Source organism: Callithrix jacchus, chromosome 4, assembly GCF_049354715.1.
Source record: "Callithrix jacchus isolate 240 chromosome 4, calJac240_pri, whole genome shotgun sequence".
Classification (NCBI taxonomy): Eukaryota; Metazoa; Chordata; class Mammalia; order Primates; family Cebidae; genus Callithrix; species Callithrix jacchus.
The window spans coordinates 37,996,295-38,023,318 of record NC_133505.1 but is presented as its reverse complement, the minus strand read 5'-3'; the positions used below and the strand labels follow the sequence as shown (position 1 = coordinate 38,023,318).

The window sequence follows — 27,024 nt, the reverse complement described above, 5'->3', positions numbered from 1 at the left end:
AACAAAAGCATGAGCGTTGGCAGCCCCACCAACTCTGTCTAACCCAGTTAGCACATTTTATAGCATTTTGTCATGAAGTCATTGGCAGTGTTAGCGTTCAAAAACTGCATGGCTCAGATGTTTCTAAACCCTTTTAATCCATGACAAAGGCCTCCCTTTATTGTTGTTTTGTCTTCCTTTGCTGCCCTACAGCATGGCAGCCAGTGTGCGCTTCTGATAAGCAGTGAGCCATGCAGATTTGGTTCAGTTTCCTTATGCACACCACCACGCAACCTGCCAAGGCCCCAGTGTGGAATCGGCGTGGCTTCCCCTCCCCCATCCCAGAGCCAAAGCCAGTGGCACCCTGTACAAGGGTTAGCCAGCCAGATAACTCCAGAAGAACACAAAATTAATGTTTTGTGACACAAATGACATTTACCATTAACTAATTTTGCAGATGTGGCATAGCTAACGTAAATAATTTCATTCCAATCCAAGTGAGATGAAAGCAGCAAGCTTCCAACTTGGAGAAAAAGGAAAAGAAACTGCTACCAGGATAATGGGCTTTTAAGAGATTACTTTCCCTTCCTGGCTTTGCATGGTAGGAATGAAGACAGGACTATACTGGTTCAGAAAACAATGCTGATATTTGCCATTCTTGACAGAAAAGGCTCCTCTGTTGTCCAGGGGAGTGTGACAGAGGAAACAGGAGGGGAGACTCTATAAATGGTGGTGGCTGAAATCAACTGGATTGAGAACAAAACATGTGAAGGAATTGACAGTCAGTTGAGTCTATGGCCTAAATGACTATCTTCACTGTCAAGTTCAGAGGAAGAGCTAAGTCAGGGCACACACCGGGAAGATTCTAAGGGGACCCCTGGGCTTTTGGTAGCAAATGATGGGCCAGGGTAGAGTCATGTTCAAGAGCAGCTACAAAATGGCTGGGACAGAGGAGTCAATATACAGGGCAATTTAGAATCCAGTGGAGGAGACCAGACACCAGAAGAGCACTGAGAATCAAGTGGATTGAGAGATAGAGGCCTATTTCCTGAGTTAGAGGCTAATAGCTACATCTGGATTTGAAGAATGAGAATCAGCAGGATCCATAATGAAAGACCATGTGGAAGGTGGAGGTTATGAGACAATATGAGATAGTGGAAGTGGAAAACCACTTGTTAAAAACCCACTCAGTGATGGCATACGTCTTTTAACTTCAATGCCAAGCCCCTACCACCACCCCTGATTCTTTTTTTTTTAACTTTAAACAAATTTTTATTACACAAAGGTTGTCACATAATTGGATATTTCTCTACTTTGTACACAATTAGTCTCACTCTCCACAGAAAGGCTGCCTAACTTCTCATCTAGCGGTGGCAAGCACTAAAATCCTGATTTTAACAGAATAGTAGTAAAAATGCCTCAGTGATTTAAGTTGAAAGCAGTACATTGGTACATGGCTCTTGAACGCAGTATCAGGAATGTACAAATGTCTTTTTATTCAAAAATACAAAATAAATTATCTGTAGGCATGGACAATGACAGCAATAAACTATTATGTATTTTGTCAACTGAAACCAGTAACTGATGGTTATAGTGATGTCTTAAACATCAGCCAGCCTTTTCTTCATTTTCTCCAACTGACTTCTCTGAAGTTATTGGTGAGGAACACTGCCTTGGGGTTCCTGTCACAGTTCATTAATAAAGGTAAAGCACTATTCTAGGAGTTAGAACATGCCACCTCCCATACCACCTCCCATTCCACCCATTGCACCCATTCCAGGGTCTTTCTCTTCTTTAGGAATTTCTGTGACTACAACTTCTGCTGTAGTTAACAGAGAGGCCACACCAGCAGCATCCAATAAAGCAGTTCTCACAACCTTTGTTGGGTCAATAATCCCTTTTCCCACCATATTCACAAAATCTCCAGCCATAGCATCATAACCAACTTCTGAGAAACTTTGCATAATTTTCTCAACTATCAAAGATTCTTCAACACCTGCATTCTTAGCAATGGTCATTGCTGGAATTTTGAGTGTTCTTTTAATAATTTCTATACCAATTTGTTGATCTTCATTAGCTGGAGTCAATGAGTCTAAGGCTGGAATACACCAAAGCAGGGCACAACCCCCTCCCAAAACAATGCCTTCTTCAACAGCAGCTCTTGTAGCATTAAGGGCATCTGTAACTCTGTCTTTCTTTTCATTCACTTCAACATCACTTGTCTTACCAACCTTCAGCACAGCTACTCCATCTGAAAGTTTTGCCAGCCGTTCATTCAGTTTTTCCTTTTCATATTCACTAGTTGTGACATCTAGCTGCTCAATGATTTCTTGAATACGTTTTTCAATTTGAGCCTTGTCGCCTTTTCCTTTTAAGAGCATGGCATCATCTTTGGTCACAATGACCTCTCCAACTTTCCCTAAGTCATGAGGCTGAACATCTTCAAGATTTAGGGTCAATCCCTCTTCCCCAAACACTGCACCACCAGTAGCAATAGCCATATCTTTAAGTTGGTTCTTTCTATTGTCAGCAACCCTGGAGCCTTGACCGCCACAACCTGAAGACCAACCTTTAGCCTATTCAAGACAAGTGTACTTAGAGCTTCTCCATCAACGTCTTCAGCGATTATGACCAAAGGCTTATGATGAGCATTGGCAATTTCAAGAGCAGGTACAATCGACTGGACACTAGAAATTTTCTTTTCACTCAACAGAACATAGGCATCCTGGAATTCACATTTCTGACCTTTTGATGTATTAATAAAGTATGGAGAAATATAGCCTCGATCAAACTTCATGCCTTCAATAATTTCTAATTCATCATTAAGTGTTTTTCCATCCTTTACTGTGATGACACCCTTTCTTCCAACCTTTTTCATTGCATCAGAGATGATATTCCCAATTTCTTTGTCTCCATTTGCAGAAATTGTAGCAACCTGTGCAATTTCTTCAGGGGTGGTCACAGGTTTAGACTGCTTTTTAAGTTCGGCAGTTACAGCATCAACAGCTAACATCACACCTCTCCTGATTTCCACTGGATTAGCACCTTTGCTAATCTTCTCGAAGCCTTCCTTGGCAATAGAGCGTGCCAGTACAGTAGCCGTGGTAGTGCCATCCCCAGCCTCTTCATTTGTGTTATTGGCAACATCTTGAACAAGTTTAGCTCCAATATTTTTATATTTATCCTTTGAGTCAATTGACTTTGCAACAGTCAAACCATCTTTTGTTACTTTGGGACTTCCCCAGCTTTGCTCAATAATCACTATTCTTCCCTTTGGCCCCATTGTAACAGCTACGGCATCGGCTAAAAGGGATCCAGGGATAATTTAACATATCTAAGTCAATAAATGTGATATATCACATAAACAGAATTAAAAACAAATCACATGATCATCTCAGCAGATGCAGAAAGACCAGCATCCCGTTATGATTAAAACTCTCAGTAAAATCAGCATAGAAGGGACACATCTTAAGATAATAAATGCCATCTAAACCAAACCCACAGCCAATCTTATACTGAATGAGGAAAAGATGAAAGCATTCCCCATAAGAACTGGAACAAAACAAGAATGCACACTTTCACCACTTCTATTCAACATTGTACTGTAAGTCCTAGCCAGAGCAATCAGAGCAGAGGAAGAAACAAATGACACCCAAATCAGTAAAGAGGAAGTCAAATGATTGCTGTTTGCTGGTGATATGATCATATACCTAGAAAACCCTAAAGACTCATCCAAAAAGCTCCCAGAACTAGTGAGTGAATTCAGCAAAGTTTCCAAATACAAAATTAATGTACACAAATCAGTAGCTCTGCTACACACCAATAGCGACCAAGCTGAGAATCAAATCAAGAATTCAACCCCTTTCACAATAGCTACCAAAAAAAAAAAAAAAAAAAAAAAAAGAGAGAGAGAGAAAGAAGAAGAAAATACTTAGGAATACACCTAACCAAAGACATAAAACATCTCTACAAGTAAAACTACCAAACACTGCTGAAAGAAATCATAGAAGACACAAACAAATGGAAACACATTCCACGCTCATGGATAGATAAAAATCAATATTGTGAACACAACTATACTGTGAAAAATGACCATACTACAAATTCAATGCAATATCAAGTATCAAAATATCACCATCATTCTTTACAGCACTAGAAAAACATTTTAATTTATATGAAACCAAAAAAGAGCCTGCATAGCCAAGGCAAGACTAAGCAAAAAGAACATATCTGGAGGCATCACATTACCCGATTTCAAATTATACTATAAGGCCATAGTCACCAAAACAGCAGGTATAAAAATGAGCATATAGACCAATGAAACAGAATAGGCAACCCAGAAATAAAGTCAAATACTTATAGCCAGCTAATCTTTAATAAAGCAAACAAAAACATAAAGTGAGAAAGGACACCTTGTTCAACAAATGGTGCTGGGATAATTGGCAAGCCACATGTAGAAGACAAAACTGGATCCTCATCTCTCACCTTATACAAAAATCAACTCGAGATGGATCCAAGACTTAAATCTAAGACATGAAACCATAAAAATTCTAGAAGATAACATTGGAAAAACCCCTCTAGACATTGGCTTAGGCAAAGACTTCATGACCAAGAACCCAAAAACAAAGATAAATAGATGGAGCTTAATTAAACTAAATAGCTTCTGCACAGCAAAAGAAAAAAGCAGAGTTAACACACAACCCACAGAGTGAAAGAAAACCTTCATAATCTATACATCTATACATCTGACAAAGGACTAATATCCAGACTCTACAAAGAACTCAAACAACTAAGCAAGAAAAAAACACACAGAAAGCAGAAACTGGACCCCTTCCTGACACCTTACACTACAATTAACTCCAGATGGATTAAAGACTTAAACATAAGACCTAACACCATAAAAACCCTAGAAGAAAGTCTAGACAAAACCATTCAGGACATAGGCATAGGCAAGGACTTCATGACTAAAACACAAAAAGCACTGGCAACAAAAGCCAAAATAGACAAATGGGACCTAATTAAACTCCAGAACTTCTGCACAGCAAAAGAAATAATCATTAGAGTGAACCAGCAACTGACAGAATGGGAAAAATTTTTGCCATCTACCCATGTGACAAAGGGCTGATATCCAGAATATACAAAGAACTAAAACAGATTCACAAGAAACAAACAAACAAACCCATCCAAAAGTGGGCAAAGGATATGAATAGACACTTTTCAAAAGAAGAGATTTATGTGGCCAACAAACATGAAAAAATGCTCATCATCACTGCTTATTAGAGAAATGCAAATCAAAACCACATTGAGATAGCACCTCAGGCAGGTTAGAATAGTGATCATTAAAAAATCTGGAGACAACAGATGGTGGAGAGGATGTGGAGAAATAGGAATGCTTTTACCCTGTTGGTGGGAGTGTAAACTAGTTCAACCACTGTGGAAGACAGTGTGGTGCTTCCTTGAGGACCTAGAGATAGAAATTCCATTTGACCCAGCAATCCCATTACTGAGTATATACCCAAAGGATTATAAATCATTCTATTATAAAGAGACATGCACATGTACGTTCATAGCAGCACTGTTTACAAGAGCAAAGACCTGGAACCAACCCAAATGCCCATTGATGATAGACTGGACAAGGAAAACGTGGCACATATACACCATGGAATACTATGCAGCCATAAAAAATGATGAGTTTGTGTCCTTTGTAGGGACATGGACGAATCTGGAAACCATCATTCTCAGCAAACTGACACAAGAACTGAAAATCAAACACTGCATGTTCTGACTCACAGGTGGGTGTTGAACAATGAGAACACATGGACACAGGAAGGGAAGCATCACACACTGGGGTATGTTGGGTGGTGCTAAGGGAGGGACAGCGGGGGGTGGAGAGGTTCGGAAGGTATAAGATGGGTAGAAATGCCAGATGTAGTATGGGTGATGGGGGGATGGAGGCAGAAAACCACATTGGCATGTATGTACCTATGCAACAGCCTGCATGATCTGCACATGTACCCCAGAACCTAAAGTACAGTTTAAAAAAAGAGAAGAAAAGAAAAAAAAAATCCCATCAAAAAGTGGGCTAAGGACATGATAGACAATTCTCAAAAGAAGATATACAAATGGACAAAAAGCATATGGAAAAATGCTCAACATCACTAATGATGTTGAAAGAAGTGCAAATCAAAACCACAACGCAATACCACCTCGTTCTTGCAAAAATGGCCATAATCAAAAAACTTAGAAAAGAATAGATGTTATGTAAAAGGAACACTTCTACACTGCCAGTGAAAATGTAAACTAGTACAACCACTATAAAAAACAGTGTGGAGATTCCTTAAGGAACTAAAAGTAGATCTACTATTTAATCCAGCACTCCTGCTAAAACAAGTCATTGTATGAAAAAGATACTTAGATACTTGGACTTGCTTCTCTGCAGCAGCTCAATTTGCAGTTGCAAAAATCTGGAACCAGCCCAAATGCCCATCAATCAACAAATGAACAAAGAAATGTGGGGTGTGTGTGTGTGTGTGTGTGTGTGTGTGCCATGAAATACTACTCAGCCATAAAAATTAATGAGATGATGGCATTCACAGCAACCTGGATGGAATTGGAGACTACTGTTCTAAATGAAGTAATTCAGGAATGGAAAACCAAATATTATATGTTTTCACTCATATGTGAGAGTTAAGCTATGAGGATGCAAAGGCATAAGAATGATACATTGAACTTTGGGGACTTGGGGGAAAGGGGGTGAAAAGACCCATGAAAGACTACACATTGGGTATAGTGTACACTGTGATGGGTGCACCAAAATTTCAGAAATTACCGCTAAAGAACTCATTCATGTAACCCAGCATCACCTATTCCCCAAAAGCCTATTGAAATAAAAAAATTCAGGCTGTGATATCTCATGGCCACCCTTCTGTCAATGAATAGCTAGCACCTTGACTAGCCATTACCATGATCTGTTTCCAGGATCCATGCAGTGAGAGTGTGTCCCAACCCACGGGAGCAGCAACAGAGACACTAGGGAGGGAGTGGGGATTAAAAGAGAGAGACAGGAGACGTGGAGAATGAAGACATGGAGATGCCATCATCTCATTAATTTTTATGGCTGAGTAGTATTTCATGGCACACACACACACACACACACACACACACACACACACACCACATTTCTTTGTTCATTTGTTGATTGATGGGCATTTGGGCTGGTTCCAGATTTTTGCAACTGCAAATTGAGCTGCTGCAGAGAAGCAAGTCCAAGTATCTAAGTATCTTTTTCATACAATGACTTGTTTTAGCAGGAGTGCTGGATCCAAGTCAAGGATCTGATCAAGTCTCGTTTATTAGCTACAAAGCGGTTGCTTATAAACAAGTAAGGGCAGGAAGTTCTGAGGGCTGAGGTCAGAGAGTAACCATGGAGACGAGGCTGCAGGCTAGCCTGTAACTAGGAGGGATGTGAAACTTAAACAATAAGGGAAGCCCACAAGATGGAGGTTTAGGTAAGAGAAACAAAAGCTTAAGCAACATAGTTACAAGATGGCTACTGCTCCCCACAAGAGTGCAGACTAGATCACAGCATATGACGATGTTAGCCTGTTCCCTTTGTAGGGCTTTGCAGATGAGAGGGAGAGGGATCAACCTAACTCCAAATACAACTTCAACTTCTTGAAGCTACTACTACTGTCCCCAAACCTTCAGTGGCAGATTCCTAGAAAATAAGACCATAACTAGACCTACATTTTCATACTACAACTTTTCAACACCTGGCAAATATCCCATAGTATAGAATTAGTCACAACTGTCAAACATCTGCTTGTCACATTCTGACTTGATCTAGAGATACTGCTAACTATTCCCATCAAGTAGTGAGAAGGAAAATGTTGATGATTAATGCCCGCTCAGTAACCAAGGAAGGATTTAGCCTTCCTGTCTCTGAATTGTCATATCATTGCACTTTTTTTTATTCTCCTCGGTCTCTGATCATTTCTCTTTATCTTCTTTTGCTTCCAAGCTCAGTGTGTTTCCAAGGTTAAGACCTTAGAAACAGAAATTTTTTGTTCTTTGAAAGTTATAAAGAACTCAAGAAGTTTTTAAAGTCTCCTGTTTTCAATGGTAAATCATCTTTAATGACCCTACAAGTTGTTCCGAAGACCGTAACTGTAGAATTACTATTCTACAGTTATAGTCTGCCCAAGTTTGGTCACTGGTAATTTGCCTTTTGCTAGAAAAGTATGTTTTCTTTACATTTTCAAATACAGACTTGCATATAATATCCCTTTGTAATTATTTTCACCACGTGAATACCTGTGGGTGCATCTCCATTTTCATTCCAATGCTGACATGTTTGTTTTTCTTTCTAACCAAACTTTAGCTGTCGGGCTTTCTTGGCCCTCTTCTCTATTCCACTTGCTCCTTAACCTCCCCCACGCTCATGGCTTCAGGTGCCATCTATGTGCTAAATGGCCTCACACTTTTATCTTCAGCACAGAACTCATCCCTGATCTCCAGAGCTACAAATTCGCCGCCTACTCTAACTCTCCGGTTGGATATTTTAAAGGTATCACATATATGTTGTGCAAAATAGAACTCAGCAGCATTCTCTGTAAGGCTGCACCTCCTACTCTCCCGTTTCAGTGAATGGCGTCACCAATGGGCTCTACACCCTCCTCCACTCATGTCTACCTCATGTCCTCAGTTCCTCTTGATTGCATCCACTCCTCTCCACCTCCACGGCGACCATTCAGCACCAGGTCACTCTAAGCATTCTCTTGGATGCCTGCACTGCCTGCTACATGGGCTCCATGTGCTGCATTCCCTTTTGTCCGCTTTTAATGGCTTCTCTTGCTGCAATTGAAGCCATCTCTTTTAAAATTGTGAAATAATTTCAGACTTACAGAAAAATTGCAAAAGCAGAGTGAAGAATTTATTGCACCTGGGTTATTCAAATGTTACGTTTTCCTGAATTCTGAGCATCAACAAATATTAATGTTTTGTCATGTTTTATCACTGTTCATCTTTCTTCATAGTCACTCTCACTCGCATTCATTCTCCCTATCTCTACTTTTTCTCCTAAGCCATTTGAGAGTAAGTTACACACAAGATGCCCTTCTATTTTAAGTATTACAGTGTGTAAAGACAAGGATATTCTTTGAGATAGTCTCAGTACAATTATGAAAATCAGGAAACTGGCACTGATCTAAGGTCTAATCTATAGATATTTTTCAAATTTTTCCAATTGTCTCCCTAATGTCCTTTATAGCAAAAGAAGGAAGTGCTGGTTCAGAATCCAGCCCAGACCACACATGGCCATGTCTCTCCAGTTTCCTTCAACCTAGAACAGTTCCTCAGTCTGTCTTTGGATACTTCACTGTGTATGCATGTTTGTGTTTTTAAAGGAAACAGGGCACTTTGTAGAATGTCCCACCCATTGGATGTGTCTTATGTTTTCCCACAATATGATCCAGGCATGTATTGTCAGCAGAAGTATCACAGAGAGATGTTATGTTCTTCTCAGTGCATTATATGAGGAGGTACATGATGTTGATTCATCCATTAATGGTGTAATGGTAACTTTGATCACTTGGTGGAGTGGTGTCTGTTAGATTTCTCTATTTTTTTCTCTCTCTCTTGGCAATCAGTAAGTATTCTGTGGCAAAGTACTTTGACACTATATAAATATCCTGTTTCTCATCAAAGTTTCACCTGTAAAATTTAGCATTAAATGATCTGCTCTGTGTTGGACTTTGTAATAACTTCCCATGTCTTTAAGATAAACTCTGAAATCCTTAATGTAGCCAAAGGCCCTGAATGGTCTGGTTCTTGCTTACATTATCAGCCTCATTCTGAGCGCCTTTCCCCCTGCTCTCCACTCTAACCACACTGGCCACTTTCAGTTCCTTTCTAACGCACTGCACACCTTCCCTATTCAGGATTTTCACATAAGCTGTTCCTTTTTCCTGGAATGTGTGCTTCCCAGTTTCCTTTTGCTTAGTTAATCCTGGCTGAGCACAGATGTCACATCTACAGAGAAGTGTTCCCTGTTCCCTCACACTAAGTTAAGTTCCATGTCCCTTTTTCAAAGTTGCAGGACTCACTGTTGGTGGCCTGTCATTGTTCTTCCTCTGAGATTAGTGAACAAGTCACCATTAAAAGGGAACAATTAGAGAATACAAAACATTTGAAATCAAGCACATGAAATTTCTTAATTCGATAAGAATAATGAACTGTAAATTAACATCTAACTAATAAGAGTCCCAGAGAGGGAGAAGACACAACAAAAGGAGAAAACTCTCAAAGAAATAAGAAAATAAAATGTCCCAGCCCTGTGGAAACTTGACTTTGCATATTTCAAGGATCTGCCGAATGTCCAGAATAGTAAATAAAGAACAACCCACACCAAGACATGAAGAAATATCAAAACGTGACACATTTCTGTGAATAAAAACGTTTGGAGCCAAAAGTAAAAACAATCTACAATGGAGCAACTGATGAAGGTTTATTTCTCTTTAAACCTCTAAGGAAAAATGGCTTTCATCCATAAATTCTGTCCCCTACCAACCTCTTAATAAAGTTTTGAGTAGACTAGACATCATGTCTCATGCAATCTTTCTCCTGAATAATCTTTCTGTCTTACTCTAGTGGAGTAGCATCAGGAAAAAGATTGAAGTTAAAAAAAATGGAGAAAACCAAGAAAGAGTTATGCAAAAGACCCCGAGAAACAGGGGAGGACCTGGCACAGTGGCTCAAGCCTGTAATCCCAGCACTTTGGGAGGCTGAGGCAGATGGAACACGAGATCAAGAGATTGAGACCATCCTGGTCAACATGGTGAAACCTGTCTCTACTAAAAAATACAAAACTTAGCTGGGCACGGTGGCGCTTTAAGCTAGATTACAGAATCCCAGTTACTCAAGAGGCTGAGGCAGGAGAATTGCCTGAACCCAGGAGGTGGAGGTTGCAGTGAGCCGAGATCGTGTCATTGCACTAGAGCCTGAGTAACAAGAGCGAAACTCCGTCTCAAAAAATAATAAAAAAAATAATAATAATAATAAAAGAAACGGGATTCACTATAGGAGGGTGGCATAGGCAAGTCCTAGGTGGATGAAGATGAGCAGCCCGCCAAGAGAGCAAGGAGCCTAGATTGAAGAAAAACAGAGGGCTTCAGAAAGATATCTCCATGGGGGGAAAAGGGGGCATTACTCCATAATAATAAGGGATTGACCATGTGAGAAATAATATTGAGGGACACTCATGAGATCTGTGAGATAGTTGAGAAGGATGACCAATAGGTACAAAGAAAACTAGGCAAACTAAAAAGAGACAATTATTAATCCAGGAAAAATAGGTTGTTCAAGAAAAGAAGTATTATCAAGATACAACACTTGGCTTAAGGGTGGACAGTATTTACATAGTAACATGATGTAAATACTGGATCTTAGCAGAGTAGAGGAAGGGGAAGTGAACAGAGGTTTAAAAAGGTTCAATGTATCATAGTAGGAAGTCAACAGATGAGGTCTAAAATGGGTAAATCAAAACATGTCAGTAGAATGCTAAGCAGAAATATGGAGATGAAATAGCGGAAGAAAGAGATTGTGAAGAGTTGAAGTTGAGTGCCTCTGGGGATCAGGACTGGGGAAGGTGCAGGAGCAGAAAAGGGCAGAGCACTGTGCAGGAAGAGCATTCCAAGCAAGAGGCTGCAAAGGTCACTGCAATCCCAGGTCAATTTACCAGGCACCTTTTTCAGACCCTGGATTCCTCCAGGCAGAGATATTGATCCATTTGTGTCATGTATGCGACACCTGCATATGTAATCACATAACTAACGACACAGCTTTGACCAGAGAGGATGAAAGAAGTGACGCCCCTGCAGTATTCCACAAATTCTTTGTCTCTGTTTGAGACAGAGTTTCACGCTGTCGCCAGGCTGGAGTGCAGTGGTGCTATCTTGGCTTACTGAATCCTCTGCCTCCCAGGTTCAAGTGATTCTTCTGCCTCAGCAGCTGGGACTGCAGGTGCGCACCACCATGCCCAGCCAGCTAATTTTTGTATTTTTAGTAGAGATGGGGTTTCACCATGTTGGCCAGGATGGTCTCGATCTCTTGACCTCGTGATCTGCCCGCCTCAGCCTCCCAAATTGCTGGGATTACAGGCATGAGCCACCACGCCAGTCTATTCCAGAAAATCTTAAAGACACATGCTCAGGTTCCACTATTTATATCAGGTTGCTGCAAAAGTAACTGCAGTTTTTGCCGTTAACAATTACTTTTTGCCACAATTTGATTGTAGATTCTGTGCTTATAAATTAATACTGGTTGGTTTTCTTCCAATTACCTTCAAATAATTTAATGTTTCTAAAGTTAAAATTAAATGTTATTTATAGATGCTATTGCTTACTAAACTGGCCTGCCTGGCTTTTGATTGTGTTAAATGTTTTCTTACATGCAGGTAAATGAGCAAACCATAAATGTTCAGCTAAATGTTCATCAAGTGCACATCTGTGAAACAACTATCCAGATCAAGAAAGAGTGAGCTGCCCCCAGAAGCACCCCTTCTGCCCACACCCAGTCATACCCCTTCCTCTCCCTCAAAAGTCACTGTCATGACTTCTAATAATATACCTGAGTTGTTCTTGGTTTTTGAACTTTACATAAAATGGAGTCGTGTGATAGGTATTTATTTATCTGGTTTTTATTGCTTTTTATCTTTTATGTATATTACAGAAGTACTTTTGTATACAGACCTTGTATTTTATGATTTGACTAAGCTCACTTACCAATTCTAATAATTTTTCTGTAAGTATTTCCTATAGGATTTCTATGTATAAAACTTTAACAACTTTATTTAATAAAAAATTTCTTCTATTTTAACCCTTTTCTTTTTTTCTTTCCTTTTTTTTTTTTTTTTTTTTGCCTTATTGCATTTACTAGTAACTCTAATACATGTTTTCTTTTCCCTAATTTCAAGGAAAAAAGTTTTCAATTTTTCACTATCACACAAGTCACTTGCTATAGGTTTTTGTGTGTTCATTAAATAAAAGAAGCTCCTTTCTACTGCTAATTTTCCAAGGACTTTAACATCAGGAGTAGATATTGAATGCATCCAATTTCTTTTTATGTACCTATTAAAATGATCATTATAATTTTTCTTCTGTATTCTGTAAGTATGTTAATCATACTCATTAGTTTTTTTTAATACTAGACCAAACTGGCATTTCCAAAATCAACCAATCTGAGCAAGGTTTATTATCCTTTTGACATATTGCTCCATTCACTTCATTAATATTTTGTTCAGGGTTGAGTAGGATTCACTTGCAGTTTTCCTTATAATGTGTGTCATATTTCAAATCAAGGTTATTCAAACACTAGAGACCATCTTTGTTCTTTTCTATTTGAAAAAGTTACAAAAGTTTAGCATTAATTCTTCCTTAAATATTTGGAAGAGTTCACCAGTGAGACTTCTGAGAGTAAAGTCTTCCTTGTGGGAAAGTTGGTGATTACAGATTCAATTTATTTAGTACTTATAAGACTATTCTGATTTCCACATTCTTTGTTGCATCAGTTCTGGTCAGTTGTGACCTTTTAAAGAGCATGTCAATTTTATCTAACTCATCAAACTTACTGTTTAAAGCTGTTTATGATATTCTTACAATCTTTTACATTTGCATTTGCAAAGGATCCTGTTTGTGTCAGGATTGATGGTATTGTCTCCTTTTTGACACCTGATATAGTTGTGTTTTCCACCAATTTTTCTTAAATCTATATCCAGGAGTTTATCAATGTTATTGCTCCTTTTCAAGAACCAGCTTTCAGTTTTATTGATCCTCTTTATTGACTGTTTTCTATTTCATTAATTTTTCCTCTTACCTTTATTATCTCCTTTCTTTTTGAGGAGTTTAATTTTCTTACCTTATTCTAACCTCTGAGGTGAAAGCTTAGCTCATTATTTCCATACCTTGTTCCTTCCGAACATATAAATTTAAGACCATAAACTTTAAGCATGGATCTAACAGCACCCTACCTATCTGGCTTAGTAGCAGTAATACCTTTGCCATTTTGAATGTATAAGCCCACTTTTTATCAATTGTTTTAAAAATATTAGATCTACCTTTAATTACATCCCCTCATAAGCCTCTAAACTATTTTTTTCTTTTAAGTTATCTGCATGTATTTATTCGACAAAGGAGGGGGAAACTTTCAGCTTCCCATTGTCTACAGGACAGGTGAGGGTGACACAGCACACCTACCTGTTCGGTCCCACATTTACTCTTCATTCTGCCCACCCAAATCCTATCAACCCTAGGAGTTCCTCCTCCACAAGGCTTTCTCAGCTGATTACTCCCTTCCGGGAGCTGCTACAATATTTGACGTCTGCTTTACTCATTTAGACACTTGACAATAAACCATCTTACTTTTTTCAGGTGTGCACAGATTTTCAATCAACCTATTGTGGTAAGAAGAGGCACCAGATCCTTACAAATATTTTGTGTGTCTGTTAGCATGTTTCATGACGCTAGACATGTGAATCACAGTCGGAAATCACATAAGACACAGGCAGAGCAGGTGTATCGGTACAGGGACACAGCTAGAGTGTACTGCCCACATCCTCTCAGCATTTATGTTTCTTATGCAGGCAGCACCTTCTTACTGCAGTCTCCTCCAGCGGTAGAGATTAAAAAAAAGAAGGGAGGAAGGAAAGAACAGACTCGCCTGAAACATAGGTTGTTTTCTTTTTTTTTTTGTTTTTGTTTGGTTTTTTGAGATGGAGTTTCACTCTGTTGCCAGGCTGGAGTGCAATGACGCAATCTCAGCTCTCTCCAACTGCTGAGCGTGCTTGTCCTGCTCGCAGGACATTCCACGATGCAGGGAGTTGCGTCAATGACAGATGAGAGTTGGTCCGTGAGTACCCCAGCCTCCTCTTCTCTCCAGCGGAACTACTCTGAGGCGGCTCTGCACCCTCTCACAGAGGTATTGGTGTGCTGAGCCCCAGAGCCCACCGCGGCCATGGTCATCTACTGATCAACACTCTCAGCATTAGCATCCGTCCCTTCCCTGTCTTACCTCCCCACTCCAAATCCTTCCTGGGATCACTTCCCAAACGAACTGCTTTGACTTAAAATTAAATCCTCATCTCAGGATCTACATATGGGGAAATAACCCAAAACTGTCTGTTGGCCTTTCTATCTCTCTAAAGGGATTATCCTTTATTGAAAGATTCAAAAAGCTTTAAAAAAATTTTTTTCTTTTTCTTTTCTTCTGCTTCCCAATTTTATTTACATGACCGAAACAAACAAATTTTAAATACAAGTTATAAGTTATTGAAATACCACAAGAAGAATTTTCGGCATAATTTTTTTTTTAGATGGAGTCTTGCTGTGGGCTGAAATGCAGTGGCGCAATCTCAGCTCGCTACAACCTCCAGCTCCCCAGTTCAAGTGATTCTCCTCCCTCAGGCTCCCGAGTAGCTGAGATTACAGGCATGTGCCACCATGCCTGGCTAATTTTTATTTTTATTTTTGTAGAGACAGAGTTTCACCATGTTGGCCAGGCTAGTCTCAAACTCCTGGCCCAGAGCAATCCATCCGCCCTGGCCTCCCAAAGTGCTGGTACTACAGGTGTGAGGCATCGTGCCCTGCCAGTATATTTCTTGAAATGAACTTGGGCAGTTTGGTGACACCTGACCTAAGTCCAAGGGGAAAGCTCAGGGATTCAATTCTGTTGCCATCACTCACTGGAGGTGTGTCCAGGGGAAACTCACTCAGCTTCAGGCCTCAGGTTCCTAATTTTAAAACCGTATAACATCTGGTTCCACTAACTTTAGATTGTTGTTTTGAGAAACAAAGGAAAAAACGTATGAGAAAGAGCTTTATAAACTGCGATTACAAACAAAACATGAGATGAAATAGTGTCATCTCTTTTCACGAGGTTCTGGAACTAGTCTTGCAGTGTTTAGAAAACAAATCACAAGAAAGATTAAAGAAAATAAAGGAGGAAGGAAAGAACAGACTCGCCTGAAACATAGGTTGTTTTCTTTTTTTTTGTTTTTGTTTGGTTTTTTGAGATGGAGTTTTACTCTGTTGCCAGGCTGGAGTGCATTGGCGCAATCTCAGCTCACTGCAATTTCCACCTCCTGGGTTCAAGCGATCCTCCTGTCTCAGCTTCCCAAGTAGCTGGGACTACAGGTGCGTACCACCATACCCAGCTAATTTTTATATTTTTAGTGGAGACCGGGTTTCATCGTGTAGGCCAGGATGGTCTTAGTCTCTTGACCTCACGATCTGCCTTGGCCTTCTGAAGTGCTTCCTGCATACTTTTTTCCTGCAGTAGAGAGAGGACAGGGCAGGGAAACAATTCATTATTTAACCCTATAGGAATAGGTCATTAAAATCTGACCTTTACTCCAAAAAACTATCATTTACCATTCAAAGGAAACACCAGACAGTGGCTCACGTCTGTAATCCCAGCACTTTAGGAGGCCGAGACAGGCGGATCACGAGGTCAGGAGTTCGAAGCCAGCCTGACCAATATGGTGAAACCGTCTCTACTAAAAAATACAAAATTTAGCCGGGCACAGTGGCAGGTGCCTGTGGTCCCAGCTACTCGGGTGGCTGCGGCAGGAGAATCGCTGGAAACCGGGAGGGAGGCAGAGGATGCAGTTAGCCAGGATCGCGCCACTGCACTCCAGCCTGGGAGACAGAGTTAGACTCAGTCTCAAAAAAAAAAAAAAAAAAAAAAGAAGAAAAGAAAGAAACACGCGAGAGGTTCAAGTGGCAATTGCTAAGCATTTAGAGTGTGAATGAACAAACGAGTGCGTGACTTCGTAATTCAGTATGGAAGTCACCGGAAATTACCTCACACTGCCACAAGATGTCACTACTTCACACCACTTCAGAAAAATCACATTCAAGTCAAGAATTTTAGATGGTTAGGACAGAGAATTTCTTGCTCATCATTGTGAAAGGTTTAGTTATTTTGTACGTGTTTGGGAAGTGCTTCCTTATTTTCTCTTAAATCTGCCTCAAGACATGCTGCAAAACGTAGACTTTAAATGAGGCCTGAGACTGAAAGCTCTAAAGCTGGAAAGCATTAATCAGTAGGTCAGTCACTTACCTGTTTCCAGGACGTCTCAGCGAAAACAAAGGCAGGACTGACGCTTTCGCTGCTTACTGGTATTTTTTTGAGTATCACTGGAATCCAGTTTGCAAATCATCATTTCAAGTTCTTAAAAAGTTTTAAAACACCAAAATGATGTTAACCAAACTTAATATTTCAACTTCAGCTATATTTAACATTGACAAGATAAACTTCACACTTATTTTGATTGAAATACTTTAGTCATATGAGGTCAACTGATGCTGGTAGATTGATTTTTAACAGTCCTAGAAAGTTTTGGAGTTTGATGTATTTTATTAGCATTCTCTATTAGATTCCCCTTCGTAACATTTCGTACTGAAATTGTTGATAAATAATCTTCTTTAATTAACAATTCAAGTTGGATGAGCCTGAGCCTTTTTTTTTTTTTTTTGAGACGGAGTTTCGGTCTTGTTACCCAGGCTGGAGTGCAATGGCGCGATCTCGGCTCACCGCAACCTCCGCCTCCTGGGTTCAGGCAATTCTCCTGCCTCAGCCTCCTGAGTAGCTGGGATTACAGGCACGCGCCACCATGCCCAGCTAATTTTTTGCATTTTTAGTAGAGACGGGGTTTCACCATGTTGACCAGGATGTCTCGATCTCTTGACCTCGTGATCCACCTGCCTCGGCCTCCCAAAGTGCTGGGATTACAGGCTTGAGCCACCGCGCCCGGCCGAGCCTGAGTGTTTTCATGAGCTTACTCATAAAAAGAAGCTGCTTGGTGGGTTTGGGAATCATTCAATTTTATAGATCAAAAAAGCTGTTTTGCCTTAAAGTCCATATTTCCTGAACAAATATATCCTACTTACTGAGAAGCTAAATGAACAGTCACTTGCCAAGCAGACGGTTAAATGGTTCAGAGAAGGAGGCTTCAATCTCCATTGCGATGGACTATAAAATATGTGAAAGTAATGTCTTACTAACAAGAGTTTAAAGATTTATGGTTTGCAAGTGATTTGCCACTTAAAATTAAATAAATTACGTAACTGCATTCCAGTCAACCCCCATTACAACTTCACTGCTTTTCATTCCTCCCTACACTCATTAAAGGAGAAGAGAAAGAGATGGATGATTTCATGGCACTCACATCCTGTAAAAACAAATGGAAAATTAAAATTCCAAACTCTACAGGAAGTATCAGACTTTTCTGAAGATAAATGCCTACACCAAAGAGCAACCAGAAATATAAACCAAAACAAGCCTCTCAAAACAAAACTAGAAATAAACTGCCGACAGGGGCGGGGAGTATAGATGCCATACTTCTTTTCTGTAGTTTCAAACTTTTGTAAAAGGAATATGTATTTTTAAACAAAGTAGCAGAAACCAAATGCCCAACAATTAGGGCAATGCTTTTCAAAATTATGGCTCATTTATTCACGGAGTACTATGCAGCCATCAAAAGCAACTTTTAGGAAGCGTCTAAAATAATACGGAGAAATGCTTAAGATATGAAACATTTGCGACAAGTTGAAAAGAGCAATGAGGGGCACAGAATCTCTCTGAAAAGCCACATAAGAATACAGCAGTGACTGCATCCAGAGAATAAAACCAAAGAGCTGAGGACAGGCCTAGGAGGGAGAATTACATTTCTCTGCACATTTTTTCCTCACGGATCCAACAGCAAAACGTAATTCTGGCAATATGAAGTACTGATGAGAATGTGGACAGAGAAAAACTATTGCACGTTTGGGGGAAAGAAAAAATTCATACAACCAGCTGGAGAACAGGAGCACCCGGGCAAGCTGAGACTGCATTTCTTGACACTAAGATCCTGCAAAGCCACTTCATGATGTCCACTCTGTCACCAGAGAAATGCAAAAGAATGTTCACTGTAGCATTGTTTATCACCACAGAAACATCAAGAACCACCAAATGTCTGTGTGGGCTGAACTGCGCCCTCCCTGAATTCGTATGTTGAAGTTCTAGCCTCCAGGACTTCAGAAGTGACTATAGCTGGAGATAAGGTCTCTGAGTTAAAATGAGGTTATTAGGGTGGGCCTTAATCCAATATGACTGGTGACCTTATAAAAAGAGGAGATGGTCAAGCACGGTGGCTCATGCCTGTAATCCCAGCATTTTGGGAGGCTGAGGCAGGTGGATCACCTGAGGCCAGGAGTTCAAGAACAGCCTGCCTGGCCAACATGGCGAAATCCCGTCTCTACTAAAAATACAAATATTAGCCAGGTATGGTGGCAGGTGCCTGTAATCCCAGCTACCTGGGAGGCTGAGGCAGGAGAATCACTTGAATACAGGAGGCAGAGGATGCAGTGAGCCAAGATCACACCATTTCACTGCAGCCTGAGTGACAGAGCAAGACTCTTTCTCAAAAAAAAACAGAGAGAGAGATTAGGACAAGACACGCAGAGGGAAACCATGTGAGGACACAGCAGGGAGTACAGCCATAAGCCTCAGAAGAAACCAAATGTGGATCTCAGACTTCTAACCTCCAGAACCGTGACACAATGTGCTTCCACTGTTTCAGCCATGCAGCCTGTGGTACTTGGTTATGGCAAGGCTAGCCAGCTAATACAAAGTTTATCGGGAGGAGCAGAGATGAATACTTTCTTGGTTATAGACAATGAGACACCACATATCTCTAACAGAACCACTGACTACGCAAAGCTGTAAAAGATGCAAGTCCAGTATGGACCCCAAGAAATGGAGAGCTCCCAGGCACTTCATTCCAGCATGCTGGACCTACCCCACCCGAATCCTAGAGGCCCAAAGAACTTGATCAAGCACTGCATTCAAGGGAAAGCCTGGACTTTAACGAACTGGAAAATAGCCACTGGCTCATTTTTGCTAGGGCCATTTCTAGTACTGATCACTAAATGCAGGGGCCAGAATGCCAAACTTGACCCACCTGTCCAGGACAGCTCCTCTTCATTATCCCAGAGAAACAATACTGCCGTGGCGAAGGGAATTCATTCATTCCCTCATTTGTTCAACTGATATTGATTCCATTCCCTTTTGAGTCAGAGCCTTGCTGGTAGTGAAGAAATGAAGAACCACAACTTAGAGTAGTTGTCAGGCTCCTGACAGTCTTGTTGGGGAAGGACAAATGACACCAAGCTAATCACAACACAAGGTATTTTTGGGGATCTATGAGCAGAAGCCAGAAGTGAGAGGGACTTCACAGGAAAAGCAGCATCTTGAACAGAACATTTTCTCTGTCTAAACGGCCTGCTGTCCTTTTTGCTTTGGGAAGTGTCTATTCAAAAAATGTGTTTCTTTTAGGCAGCAGAACTTACAGGTACAAATGCACCAAGTCACAAACCCTGGCTGCACATGGAGCAGCTGCCTTCCTGAAAGGAGGGCCAGGAACCCAGGCTGTTGAGGGTGGAAGGGAAGGGCATAGGTTTTATGGTGTAGACAGCAGGAAGGGGTCAGCCTGAAGGGCTCACCAGGAAGAGTCCCAGGCAGCAGCGTGGAGGACTGGAGGGAAAAGGTTACCAGTGACCACGCAGAAAACTTGTCCCAGCATCTGGTAGCTTTTCCAGGCCAGTGCACACAGAGACAGTTGCAACCTGGGACTGCAGCTGGAAATGCTGAAAGGTCATTTTGCCTGTCAAGCAGACAATAGAGCGAAAGAAGGCCCGGGATGAATGGACGATTGACTGTAGCCAGCAACTGCTTAGACAGTGTAAATTTTAATACCACAAGTGCTTATCCCATATGAATTTTCTTTGTTGGAGAACAAAAGGGGCCATTGGATCCTGAGGGCCATGTGGATACAGAGAGGGCTTTTTTCTAGAAAATTGTTCCCCATCTGCCTCCACAGGTTGGATCAGCAGTTACAATAAGTCTGTCAGTGATGCTGCCTAGGATTGGAGGCTGACGCACACTCATGGAGCGCAGGCTCACAGGTCCCCAGGACACACCCACCTCACCAAGACCCGCATTTTCAGGCCTAAAGAGGGGTGTTCTCATCTGTGAAAATGTCCCAGGAAATACAGAGAGCTCCTCTGAGACCACTGTGCTGGGTACTTTTTAGTGTCTATTTCTGGACCCTACACCCTGGTGGGTTAAGAAAATGGGCTTCCACCTGCATCTCTGCTACAGAGGTGATCTGTGATGCCCTGGGCAAGACATTAAACCACCCTGCCCACCTCCAGCCTCAGTTTCCTCAAATGTAAAAAGTAAGATGAAGCCAGTACTTCCAAATCTGGCTGCATATCAGAATTTGTGGGAAGCTCATTAAGAATTCTGATTCCCAGGCATGGCTCCAAACCAACTGAATCAGAGTATCTGGGGAATTGGACCCAGGAGTCTATTTGCAATCGAATACCTGTGAAGGATCTGTGTATCCCTAAGGTCTCCTGCTTTGTAAGATGCCCCTGGAGTTAGAAATTCAAATAGTAAAGAACATAGCACCATCTCCAACCCCATGGCTAGTATTTTGTATTTCTGGAGATTGATTCTTGAGGGAGGCTTAGATTACTGCTGGGCATATCTTAGTCTGTTCTCTTCTCTCCTCCCAATGTCAGCTAAACTGGAAATAGGTTTGGTTCTCTTTGTTACGATGAAATGTGTCTTCAGCTATGGTGGTAAGAGGGGGACATTATGCAAGAGTCCAGGAATTCTCACCTTCCTATTCTTTTTTTTTTTTTTTTCTTTCCGAGACAGAATTTTGATCTTGTTGCCAAGGCTGGAGTGCAATGGCACAACCTCAGCTCATGGCAGCCTCCACCTCCCGGGTTCAATTGATTCTCCTGCCTCAGCCTCCTGAGTAGCTGGGATTACAGGCATGCGCCACCATGTCTGGCTAATTTTGTACTTTTAGTAGAGATGGGGTTTCTCCATGTTGGTCAGGCTGGTCTCGAACTCCTGACCTCAGGTGATCCACCCACCTCGGCCTTCCGAAGTGCTGGGATTACAGACATGAGCCTCCATGCCCAGCCATACTTCTATTCTTAAAGGTCTCCCTAACCAGGCCACCCACTGGGAATTTTCTTTCTCCTCAGGCTGCAAATTTCTGCCATCTCCTTATTCCACTGAGTAGTCTGTGCCCAATTTCCCCAAAGTTTACATATACCAGCTACTTAAAAATCTAGGCCAAACTTTGCATATCTGAAAATGCACTAAAAGAAGCATATTAAAGAAAAGGTCTTTTAGGCACACAGAGCAGTCACAGACATTCCAAAATACCTTCTTTTTGATGTAAACAATTTAGCTAGGCTCTCACCTCCCCATTCCACTGGGATATCATCACCGTCAACCTAATGGGCGTAGCAACATTAGGACAAAAACACTTACATGCATACATACATTGTATTTTACAGAGATACAATAAGTGTTTGTGATAGAGTATCACAAAAGCCACATCTCTTTCCTTTATCTCATGTTCAGTTTTGATTGAAACACATTTCCTTACAACACTTAAATATACAAAGAGCAAATAGAATGTTGTTAAGGTAAAACACAGGGTACAAACTCTGGCCAGTGCCCTGCTAATTGTTAATGAGGGTAGAAAGCAGATTTGAATGCTTCTTTTAATTAGCTTCATTAGTCATTTCCCTCCCCCCCCCAGTTCCCCCCCCCCAAGATGTCCTCTGGTGGATCTTTTTTCATTTTCTCTACAGTCTCCCATTAGCCCAGGTTCATGGAGTCCTTAATGTTCATATTCAGTCATTTTAATACACCAATAAATGCGGGAAGGGCAATCAAGACTAAAGAAGGTGCAATGGCATGGAGCTGGCACTGGTGCTAGCTACAAAGGTGACTTGTCTACTGAAGACACATGGGATCCACCTGTGATGAACAAATCTGAGATGAAGGCACGCATTCTGCATTACTCTGACCTTTTAGCAGACCTTCTGGTCTGGCAGTAGAGGATTGCTCTGAAGTGAATTCAAATGGCCATTGATGAGAGCTGTAGGTCTATCATGTTCACAAAATAAACTGCCATTGATGTAGTGAAACCGATCTCCCGGGACCAGGCGATTCCGGCAGGTAGAGCATGTAAAACACTTAAGATGATACACATTGCCTTGCGCCCTCATGACCAGTTCGCTCGCAGGAATCGACTGTCCACAAGCGCTGCACGCACCGCTATTCCCAAGGGGTATGTGTATGCATCTCCAAGCTCACCAACCACTGCCGCGTCCACTCGCGCGAGCGGCCGCACGCCTGCCCCGAATGCGGCAAGAGCTTCATCCGCAAGCACCACCTCCTGGAGCACCGGCGCATCCACACCGGCGAGCGGCCCTACCACTGCGCAGAGTGCGGCAAGCGCTTCACGCAGAAGCACCACCTGCTGGAGCACCAGCGCGCGCACACCGGCGAGCGGCCCTACCCCTGCACGCACTGCGCCAAGTGCTTCCGCTACAAGCAGTCGCTCAAGTACCACCTGCGGACCCACACGGGCGAGTGAGCGCGCGCCCCGCCGCCGCTGCCCGCCAAGGTGCGGGCTGAATCCCCTTCGGACACCGCCAGGCCCGAGCCCAACGGGCAGGGGCGGGGCGCCCCCCAGCCCCTTTACTGTGAGCTCCCCTCTCCTTTCGTCCCTCCTCCAAGGACGTGGGGGCTGTGAGACCAGGTCCCTTGCTGGTGCGTTTCCCTGGTGCCCCGGGGGGGAGGGCGCTGACCTGGGGAACCCTTTCGGGCTGTTAATTTCCTTGACAATAAAATGGATGAAACCAAAAAAAAAAAAAAAAATTGAAAAGGCAAGGGCTAAGCAAAATGCCATGAAACTGGGTTAAACATTGTGTATTGTTTTAATTATTATGTACATTTTCCTAAAAAAAAAAAACTATTAAAAAATGCTTACTATAGATCTGTTCTAGATGCTTCTCATGCTCTTAAGCTATAAACTGGCTGGTATGAAAATCCCACTTCCTACATCTAGAAACTTAAGCTTTTAGAGCTTAGAATCTAGTGTCGCATGATACGAGTGGAAGAACCAGGATCTGCACCTGAGGTCAGCTTCCAAGACCTGTCTTCCACTCTTGACTCAGCTTCCCTTGACTAATAGGAATGTTGAAACCAGCAAGAAGTTTTTGTACTGAAATTATGTTCTAGCGACTGTAGGCCTATGCCCACGTATTTTCAGCAGCTGCAGAAAATTGACTCTGGGATTTTTGTTTGTGATGCTCACAGCATGTAAGCATCTCCTAATGATAGGGATGCATACACATGTTAAGGTTATGGTAACACAACCATTAACCCACGTTGCTATCAGTCACACCGTTCCCCTGAGAAGAGGGAATGGTGACCATCAGCATTCTTTTTTTTTGAGACAAAGTCTCACTCTGTCACCCAGGCTGGAGTGCAGTGGTGCAGTGGTACAATCTCAGCTCACTGCAATCTCTACCACCCAAGTCCAAGCAATTCTCTGACTCAGCCTCCAGAGTAGCTGGGATTACAGGCACCCACCACCATGCCCGACTAACTGCCCACTGGAGGGCAAATCTGTCTCCCCACTCCTTGCGTGTTTTGCAAGTCTCCACATGACAAGGCCAGCCAGTGTGCATTTGGAAACCACTAGACCAGGTAAGTGCAGGAGTTACTTCCAGCTTTAAAACTCTGTCTCTTTGAAAATGAGCATGCTCTGCACCAGGCGGTGAGATGGACTCTGCAGTTAGCAAAACCAGGATTCCAACCTCAGCTCCTCCAGTAAATAGCTGGGTGACCTTTGACAAGTTACATGCTACTCACTTTCACAGACTGTGTTAGGAGTGCATGTGAAAGTAGCTGTCGATAACTGTTGGTTTTGTCTTAGCACAGAGTAAGTAGCGCCAGATAATTTTAGGACATTAGGCAAAGCTCACACAGGCTGCACCTTCTCTAGCAAATACCTTTCCTCTGGAGCTTCATGAAGTCATTCACTAAGCCTGGAAACCTCACTAAAGATCTCTCTGAAGGGGGACTGGCCACCCTGCTACCCCTATAGCCAACCACGAAAGCTCAGTCTCCTCCATTGGGTAGCTACTGTACTGACTGGCAGTGAGCCATTGCAAGGTCAATACCCAATTTCAGGATGAGTGCAAGTGCCAATTAAAACAATGAAAAGGGCTGGCAGCTGAACTGGCAGGAATGGTGGTCTTCTGCCCTGACTCCTGGCCCTCCTTCGGCAGCTGAACATTAAAAGTTTGACAAGCCGGCTCCCTGTGAGCCCACTTCCATGGGAGAGGGAAGGTGGAAATGTCAAGTGGATGGGGAAGGACAGGTGGGAACCCCAGGAGGAAGGGGTTCTCTGATGGTGGAACACTTCCTCTCTCATTGTTTTGTGTGCCCTAAAATGAGGTAGGTGGCCATGGGATCATTGAATTTTCTTTCTGTGATTGACACAAAGATGTTCTTGGCCTGGAATCCCATGGCCACCATGAGCTGGATTGTTTGGGGATTGGGTGTCCTAGGAATGGCTCTTTGTATGGTATCAGTGGCTCTTCTGGTTGCTTTTCACCCATGGATTTTTCATCAGTTACAGTGAAGGACACTCCCTGGTGTCCAGCGTTTGTAACTTTCGAATGAGTCAAGTTGAAGGGAAGCAAGTGGTGGGCAAGGTATCTTTCTGGGAGAAGTAGTTTTTCTTGAAGTCCAGAGGATTCCCTGAGTAGAAGGTCATAGCCCCAGCCCTTCTACATACTGTATTCCTGGAATACAGCCTGGCACTGGGGCTTCATATGTGCATGGCAGGTCATCCACACACCTGGCCCAGGGAGTGTTCTGGGGCTGCACAGGGGTACACAGCACACAAGGCTGTCAGCATCTGCCCCTCTCTGAACATTGGACTAAAGCCAAAGTTCACAATTTACACATTGCCTTCTTCATTGGGTAGGGCGTTTTGTGGCTTTAGGTCTGGATGTGTGATGTTCTTTATGTTTCAGCACTGCAGGGCTGATAGAACTTGCCTGAACATGGTCTGGACAACCTCTCCCTCCTCCCTCCTCCCTTTTCCCTCCTCCCTCCTCCGTCCTCCTCATCCTGGATGTGGCGTATCTAGTGGTGCAGCTCTCCTCCTCTGGTTACTCCATCACCACATAGATGATGTTAATCAGCTGGCAGAGCTGAATAATATTTGGGTGATGGAGAATCTTTATGATACTCACCTCTCTCTCTGTAGAACAAGGCCAGCCTTCTTAGAGATGATTTGGATGGCAACCTGGGTCCCAGTTAACCTGTGCTGGGCCAGCTCCTTCATGGATGTTAATAACTAAGAAAGCCAGGGCACACAGCTATTTTGGCCAGTACTAACAGCAGGCAAGAAAGACAGGCTCCCCTATTTCTCTCCTCTTTTTCCACTCTGTTGGGGGAACTTTCCTGCTGCTGCTTTTACAGCCTCATCTAATCTTGCTTTGTTTTGGTCACACAGGGGCATGGCCACTAGCTTCACTGGCCCATTCACTTATCTCATCTCTCTTTTTTTTTTTCTTTGAGATGGAGTCTTGCTCTGTCTCCCAGGCTGGAATGCAGTGGCATCATCTTGGCTCACTGCAACCTCCATCTTTCAGGTTCCAGAGATTCTCACATCTCAGCATTCCAAAGTAGCTGGAATTACAGGCGTGTGCCACCATGCTTGGCTAATTTTTTTTTTATTTTTATTTTTTAGTAGAGACAAGGTTTCACCTTGTCCAGGCTAGTCTCTCTTCTTTTTTTTTCAGGCTAGTCTTGAACTCCTGACTCAAGTGATCCTCCCGACTTGGCCTTCCAAAGTGCTGAAAGGTATGAGCCACCGTGCCTGGCCCGAAATCTAGGAATGTTTTTAAAGCTCCCTGGATAATTTCAATGTATAGACAAGACTGATAACTGGGCCAGGTGTGGTGGCTCATGCCTGTAATTCCAACACTTTGGGAGGCTTACACGAGCAGATTACTTGAGCGCAGGATTTCGAGACCAGCCTAGGTAATATGGCAAAAACCTAACTCTACATGATACATGCCTGTGGTACCAGCTCCTCAGGAGGCTGAGGTG

The 27,024-nt window shown here is 42.3% G+C and overlaps 1 long non-coding RNA gene and 1 pseudogene across 2 annotated transcripts; both read right to left on the bottom strand.

Annotated features, from left to right (window-relative positions):
* Positions 1-1,225: 1,225 nt before the first annotated feature.
* Positions 1,226-3,268, bottom strand: LOC144582314 (60 kDa heat shock protein, mitochondrial pseudogene; annotated as a pseudogene). Its single transcript, XR_013534780.1, has one exon. The product of XR_013534780.1 is annotated as a 60 kDa heat shock protein, mitochondrial pseudogene (transcript).
* Positions 3,269-16,001: 12,733 nt separating this feature from the next.
* On the bottom strand, positions 16,002-17,204 carry LOC144582313 (uncharacterized). Its single transcript, XR_013534779.1, has 2 exons — positions 17,092-17,204; positions 16,002-16,299 (listed from the first exon to the last, which is right to left on the bottom strand). It is a non-coding gene; the product is annotated as an uncharacterized LOC144582313 (long non-coding RNA).
* Positions 17,205-27,024: the final 9,820 nt, after the last annotated feature.